Source organism: Lipotes vexillifer, unplaced genomic scaffold (genome assembly GCF_000442215.2).
Source record: "Lipotes vexillifer unplaced genomic scaffold, Lipotes_vexillifer_v1.1 scaffold213, whole genome shotgun sequence".
Lineage (NCBI taxonomy): Eukaryota > Metazoa > Chordata > Mammalia > Artiodactyla > Lipotidae > Lipotes > Lipotes vexillifer.
In genome coordinates this window covers 4042284-4050387 of record NW_006780610.1, presented here as the reverse complement: position 1 = coordinate 4050387, position 8104 = coordinate 4042284, and positions in this window count along the sequence as shown.

Sequence of the window (8104 nt, the reverse complement as noted above, 5' to 3'; positions counted from 1 at the left end):
CTTCCCGGACCGGGGCACGAACCCGTGTCCCCTGCATCGGCAGGCGGACTCCCAACCACTGCGCCACCAGGGAAGCCCAGAGAGATACTATTCTTGTCTCTACTTTACAGATGAGGCACAATGACTCACTTGCCATCCTACCAACGCTGCTGCACCCCAGGGTCTGAGTATCCTCAGTGTAGTGCCAAGGCTCTGGGGAAATACAGCACTGTTGTATTTCAGCCTTAAGAGGACATCCACTCTCATTGTGGCTGTCACTCAACAATGACTTCTATGGAGACACCACTGTCCTGGCCCTCAGGACTCCTTCACCTCCCCTACCAGCACCCTTGGCCAGGCTGGGAACCACACAGTGCCTGGGGGCCCCACCTTCCCCAAGGTCCTTCCAGGAAACACACACGAGTCTCCTCCACCCAGGCAACCCCAGACTTGCCTCACTCCCAGTAAAGATTCCCCCTTTTTAGTCGGGAGGAATTCCTCGCTCCCATTTTAATTTTCTTTCCCCTCTCCCACCCAGACACCCTGCTTAATCCCGTAGAGAGGCTCCAGCTTCAGGGAAACAAAACCCCAACAGAGAAGTGTCTTCCAGATGTCTCTTCCTTGCAAGTCTCAAAACACAAACCTCCCTAGAGGCAAGGAAGCTCAAGCCAGCTGCCTGCCTAAATGGAGGAAAGAGAGAGAAAACATCACTCTCTCTGATTGTCACCCCCACTAGGGTATGGGTGGGCACTGGAGCCCTGCTCAGGGTGAGTCCCCCAGAAGTTGGAGTCTGGCCCAGGAGTATCCCTCAGGCAGCCCCAAAGGAAGCCACTGTTCGGTGGGGATACACAGCCCAGCTGACCATTACAATGCAGAGCAGGGAGCCTTAATGGAGGTTGTGAGTGAGCAGCCAGCAATTCTGTATGGAAAGGGCAGAGAAGGCTTCCAAGGGTCTTGGCTAGGCTGGGTACAGAGGAGGAGGCACCGGCCCGGAGGGGTAAGAGGCCTAGCAGAGGGAAGAGCTCGAGGCTTGACCTCACACTGGTGTCCAAGAAAATGGTGCCATAGTGAGCCTGGGGGGAGGGGTGGGTAGAGAGGCAGATGAGGGTCAGTTGTCAGCGGCCTGCGGCTTGGGGCTTGGCCTTCACATTATAGGCATTGAGGGGTCACTGAAGGGTTTGAAGTAAGGAGGGATATGCCCAGATTTGAGTTTTGGAGAAACATTTTGGCTGCAGCGTGGGAAATGAATGGCGGGGATGGTGGGGGTGGGGGAGGGATGTGGGCAGAGAGGCAGGGATGTCAGATGAGAAGCTACTGCAGTAGCTCAGATGGTGGAGGCCCAAACAGGGGCCTGGGGGGTGGGGGGGGGAAGAAGACCCCACACAGGCAGGCTCGGGCCAGGGCAGAGTTTCAATGCCAACTCCCACCAGCCATCCCTCTTACCTAAAGGACTATTTCCTTCAGGCCCACCGACAGGACCCTATTGGCCGCCCAAGAGCAGTATGGTTGGGACAGCAACAGGATGGAACCTGAGGCTGGGGAGGTGCCTTGGGGAGGCCTGCCCAAGTTTGGGCCAGCTCCAAAGCTAGGCTGGAGGGCTGAGACTTTGAACCTGTCTCCAAGAACCCCATTCACAGAATTGCATACTCACATTATACACTACACAGCCCCACACACCCAGGCACACCCCTTTCACCCAATCCAGAGGAAGGCACACACAACAAACACTCATAACTATACCCTGAGCAAACCATAATTCAAAAAGAGTCATGTACCAAAATGTTCATTGCAGCTCTATTTACAATAGCCAGGACATGGAAGCAACCTAAGTGCCCATCGACAGATGAATGGATAAAGAAGATGTGGCACATATATACAATGGAATATTACTCAGCCATAAAAAGAAACGAAATTGAGCTATTTGTAATGAGGTGGATAGACCTAGAGTCTGTCATACAGAGTGAAGTAAGTCAGAAAGAGAAAGACAAATACCGTATGCTAACACATATATATGGAATTTAAGAAAAAAAAATGTCATGAAGAACCTAGGGGTAAGACGGGAATAAAGACACAGACCTACTAGAGAATGGACGTGAGGATATGGGGAGGGGGAAGGGTGAGCTGTGACAAAGTGGGAGAGAGGCATGGACATATATACACTGCCAAACGTAAAATAGATAGCTAGTGGGAAGCAACCGCATAGCACAGGGAGATCAGCTCGGTGTTTTGTGACCACCTAGAGGGGCGGGGTAGGGAGGGTGGGAGAGAGACGCAAGAGGGAAGAGATATGGGGATATACGTATATGTATAACTGATTCACTTTGTTATAAAGCAGAAACTAACACACCGTTGTACAGCAATTATACTCCAATAAAGATGTTAAAAAAATAAAAACACTCATAACGCCTGCGTCACCCTCACCATCCCTCCTCCCACACGTGACAACCACCCACACAAACCCATCTTCGCTACATGCAGACATCATATGTTCAGTTCATTACACACCCCACCCAGACCCACACGTCACACGCCAGCCACACAAAACACAGTGGACACTTCATGCATACAAACATCAGATAGACCACTAACACACACACATCCAGTCCACACCACCCACCCAGAGCTGAGTGAGGCCAAGCCGGCACTGAAGTCCCATCCAGCCTCGACCCTCAAAGCTGTGCGTCCACAGGACTGAGGTGGCCTGAAAGAGGTACCCTTTTCTAATTCACTACGAGGCAGTATTTATTCAGGTTAAACATGGCCTTGCAGAGCTGGCTGAAATTCTCAAACCAAATAATGCCTGATAGAGTCCCGTCTATGGGAACAAACTTCGTAACCACACCTATGTAAGTAATCTCCATCCTCAGAGTGAGAGATAATGCACCTCTGATTATAAATGACAGAAAAACTCTGATATCAAAAGCAACTCTAAGTATATTAAGATGTCTGCGATGCTCGGTGCAGGCGATAAATCTTGTTTTTACTATAAGCAGGTCACCGTTTTTACTAACAGAATATCACTTTTACCCCCTCCACTAAATAAATGTTGAACAAATACGTAAAGAATATTATATAAAGTGTGTCAATTTAATCAGCAGCCTGGGAGCCCTCGGGACCCCATCTGGCCCTGAGGAGCTCCTTCCCACCTACGGCCTTTCCAAGATGCTGGCAGGGAGGGGCAGTGGGCCTGGCACATGCCACGTGGGCTCTGAGCAGCTTCTCCCAGTGAGGTTGGCTGCCCACCTGGAGGCCGACTAAAGACACTGCCTGGAGGGGCTGTGGGTTTTCTAAACGCACACTTGACTCTGTCCACACAGAACTCGCTTGTCTGTGGTCTTTGGGGAGGCTGCACAATCAGATGGGAAGGAGAGAAAGAAAGAGGAAAAATACCTTCAAAAGCAGAGCCTCAAATCCATCATCAGTTCCCAAGGACCCAAGACCACGAGGCAGCCCTAAGACAGCCTCACATGAGACACCAGGATGCAGAGACAAATGCGTATGTGCAAAGACACGCGTATACTCAGAGAGACACCTGCAGACAGAGAGAAAGCTCACAGAGACGAGCAGGGAGCCACACTCGTCTGTACTGACACATACATGTAGCACAAAGGCAAGAGAATGCATGTCCATGCAGGCAGAACAGGCCCAGGGGTACCTACACCTGCCCAGAAGAGAGACATCTCCTCACGTGCAGGTACCCACCACCTTCACACAGAAGGTGCCTGCGCACACACAGGGATGCTTACACATGTTCGTGGACACACATGCTACAGCCCGCTCTGAATGCCTCACCCTGGGGCAGGTGGGAACAGGACCTCTTGTAGTGCGCCCTGCTCACCACCTTCTCTCAGCCTCGAGATGGCAGGAGCCAACTCCTGTGACATCGGGGTCACACATCGTGTAACTCCTTTACATAGTGCCATGTATATGATGCAGATCTACCCCCAGGAGGGCGAAGACGGCCCTGACGTTTGTCCGTTCGCTCTCAAACCCCTGCAACCAGCTACTTCAGGGTGCATTAGGACCATCAGGGGAGATTTTTTCATTGCTGGCCCTGGGCCCCGGCCCCGGAGACTCTGGCTCAATTGATCTGGGGAGGGCACCAGGCAATGGGTATGTTTTTAACACTGCCCAGGTGATTCTAGTGTGCTTCCAGGGTTGAAATTACTGGAGCATCTGATCCGGCCTCTGGGATCCTACCGGCATCCTCGTCATCCGGCAGGACTGCCCTGAGGGTGTGAAGGTTTCCCTACCCCTGCCCTTCAGCTCACCTAGGAAGGCCTTGATACCCTGCGTCTGACCCCCGCCCTCCCAGAGACCCTTTCCGAAGTGCCAGTGGTGCAGAGCTGAGCTGCGGTGGCCAGAGCCGTGGTGGCCAGACGCACTCATCCACGCACTGCGGCTGCCCCCTGCTGGACAGAGCAGGCCGAGCCCAGTTGTCTCTGTGACCTGCTTCTCCCCACCAGGGCTGATCCAGGCTGAGATATGGGGGCAGCCAGGAGCGCACAGTCCTGAAAAGAAGTCCCCAGATCCTCAGCTCTGCGCCCTCCTGCTAAGGCCCAGCCCCGTCTCTGGTCCCAGCCATCTTGGGCCTGGGTGATCACAGAGGTCCTATCCTAGGTTCATCCACTAGTGGTAGCCAGAAATGCACATGACCTGGGCCAGCCAGGGTGGCTGGGGCTACAGAAATGAATGAGAGAGGGGACCAAGTGAGTAGGCGTCCCATCCATCCTCCAACCATTGACCCAGCCACCTCCTTCAAGCTGACTGTGTCTTTGTCTACTCCACATACACCCCTCACCAGTCCTCCCACTGCCTTTAGGATAAAGCCCAGGCTCCTGAACACAGCTGACCCGGCCCCTCACAGGCAGCTCCTGATGCCCAGTCTCCATAGAAAGGCTTCCACCCTAGGGCCACCTGGAAAACTCTTCCTCACACTTCCATGTAATGCTTCTGCCACCTCTTCCAGGAAGCCTTCCCTGACCTCCTCGCTCCACCACTCCCCACTCCCATTAGATGCTTCCTCCTCTTTTTTCTGAACATTATATTACCTGCCTTTTATAATAATCTGTTTACATGTCTGCCTCCCCCTACCAGACTGGGGGTCCCCAAGAGCAGGGACCAGGGGCTTGGGGTCAATAAAATTTGTAGAATGAATGAAGCTTTCTCCAACCTGCCCAGTCCATAGCGAGCTCTCCCCAGTCTAGCTCCACCACACAGATGGGCTGAGCCCCTCACTCAGAGGCACAATCCCTAGGACAAGGAAGAAAAGAAAAATAACACAAACACAAACAAAATACTAAGTGCCAGATGTATATTCAGTTCCAAGTGCTTACAGATATTAATTCATTTAACCCTCACAACATTATCCCCATTTTATAGATGGGAAAACTAAGACACAGAGAGGTTAAGTAACTTGCCCAAACAAACAGCTGGGCCGTCCAGAGCTGGGATTTCCAGAAGCCACACTGTTCACCACACTCCCTCTCAAGGGAAGAGAAGGTAGGTGGAGAAGTCGTGTCCACTCTGGCCCAGGCCTGCCCAGTGGACCTCCTGTGAGATGCTGGGGGAAGGGGTCTTCCCAGGAGAGGCCAAGCCCAGATTCCCTCTCCAGCCGGCAGTTCTAGGGCTGCGGTTTCTTTCACTTTCTTCTTAATTTTTCTGACAAGCACAGATGTCACTGCAGCTGACAACCAGCCTGTTGGTGTGAGCGGGAAGGCAGACCCAGCCTCTCATTTGTCTGGTAAGAAAACAAAACTGGACAAGAAGGAAACTGAGCTTTGGGACACCTGAGGCTCAGGCGTGGTGGCAGGAACAAGAGGGCCCCCAACAGGTGGGGAAGGTGTACAGGGATGAGATGGGAGTTCTGAGATGCCAGCAGACCCTCGGGGCCAGCCCCTGCTTCGAATTCTTCCTTCCTTCCTCCCTCCTTTCCTCCCGTCCTTCCATCCAGACTTGGCGAACAACTACCATGCGCTGGGCCTCTGCTGGCTGCTGGGAACACAAGGAGCAAGTGATCACTATCTTCTTAAGGGGAACCGGCAGGGACAGACCACCAAGTCCTGGCATGGGAAGTGCTTTGATGAGGCAAGGCTCTGAGGCCCAGCTGCTGGGGTTCCTATCAGCCTCCCACTTCCCAACAGTGTGAATTGCACAGGGCCCTTAAATTCCACATCTGTAAAATGGGATGCTAAAGGCACGAGCTTTGTTGGGTGCCACAAGGATTAAACAAGTTCACGCATGCAACTCATCTTGAACAGTGCCTAGCCCCCAGCAAGCCCTTTCCCCTGACACATCTAGCACCCCTCGCCAGACCCCAGGAGCCTCTATGCTCCTCTGTTGTTCCTCACACCCCCTCACAAACCAGAAGTGCCCCCCAGAACCCAAACCACTATCCCTCCTGTTACAAGGCCCTTTTTACCATCCACAGCAGATATTTGCATGCACCACGCATAATGTGCTCCCCTGTGAACTCACAGATTCTCTGCCTAAGCCCACTAGAGGAGGGTCCTGGTGATTCTGAGACCCTGGTCTTGGAAGAGGGTGAGAGTTCTGCTTAGGCTGAAACGGCTCCCTGCCCCAAACCAGGTATGTCCACCTCACCAGTGGCTCAGGCCTGGGGTGGTGAGTGGCACCCCTGGCTGCAGAAAGCTGGCTTCTCATGTGGACAGTTCTTCCTGACAGCTGGCCTCAGGCTCTCTAGCTGCAGTGCCAAGGGTCATGTTCTGGCAGAAGGGCTGCTGGGGAGATCTGTAGAATACATTCTCGCTGACTCAGCCCCAGCCCTGCAGCTCAGAGTCCCAGGGAGCAAAGTAACAAGTCCGAGGATTTGGGGCACATCTCTGGCCTTAGCAGGTCCCTCAAAGGTACAACACATCGGTGAATCTGGTGTGGTGAGTGTGTCTGGTGTTGCTCTTTGTCAGAGTGTTTCTGTGTGTGCATGACCCTGTGTGTGTGTGTGTGTGTGTGTGTGTGTGTGTGTGTGTGTGTGTGAATCTGTACATATCTGGGGGGCGGGGGCAGTAACTGTGTGTTTGTATCTCTGTGCTGTGTATCGGAGTTCACGTGTCTGTGCAAAACTGCCTCCAGGTACCTGCATGAGTTCGTCTGTGTGTCCCTGGACATTGTCCTGGGCTAATCCCTTTGTTATTGTCACCAATACCAGCACTGCTCTCATCCACTGATGCTCTGTGCTCTGTGCTTTACCGACATGTTTTTCTATATTCCTCATAGTAAAAGCTTCCTGACTTCCACCCTTTCCCAAGTCACATGCACGGGGATCCCAAAGGCTAGGTCAAGCCCAAATTCCATGGTGTGATCTTTGAGGCCTCTCACAATCTAACCCAAAGCGATTTCTGTAGCTGTATCTCCCTCCCTCCCCTCTTCTCAGCCTGGAACCCTCCCTCCCCTCACATCCAGGAAACTACTACTCACCTTGCAAGACCCAGAAAACATTGCTTCCTCTTGGAAGTCCTTCCTGATGGCCCTGCCACCTCCTCCAGGAAGCCTTCCCTGACTTTCCAAGAGTCGGCACCTTTAGCCTGCGTGCCGTTCCTCTGATTCCCCCTGGATGGTCATTACTTCTTACATGTCCAACTCTCCATCTGACCAGGAGCCTGATTCCCCACTGAATCTCCAGCCTGGCACACAGTAGGTGGCTCAGGAAATGTTGGCAGAGCGTGTGATGCTTGGCTGGCTAGGGGTAAGGGAAGCAGGCTGGTGGCCCAGCTTCAACTCCCTGAGGCTTGGCCAGCTTCGCTCAAGGATGCAGCTCTGCTCTCTCCCCTGAGAGGAGACGATCTGTGAAGGTCAAGGTGTTTGGTCCAAAGCAGGCTGTGTGAAGCTGCCCATATGGGCTCGCCATAGGAAAGAGCCCAGGGCAGCACAACTCTCTGCCTTCCCCAGAACAGCTGCGCCCCCAGACCCAAGGCCAATCCCTGAGACCAGCTGAGGCCATCGTCCACCCCACCCCCAATCCAGCAGTCAATGCATCAGAATCAAAGAGGCCTCCCTCCCAAGGGGGTGGTGCAGAGGGAGGAGGAGCGAAGGGAGGTGGGCCAAAGAGGGAATAAAAGGCCAAAGGCGTAGGAGGGAAGGGAGGGAAAGGGGGGAGGGAAGAGAAAGG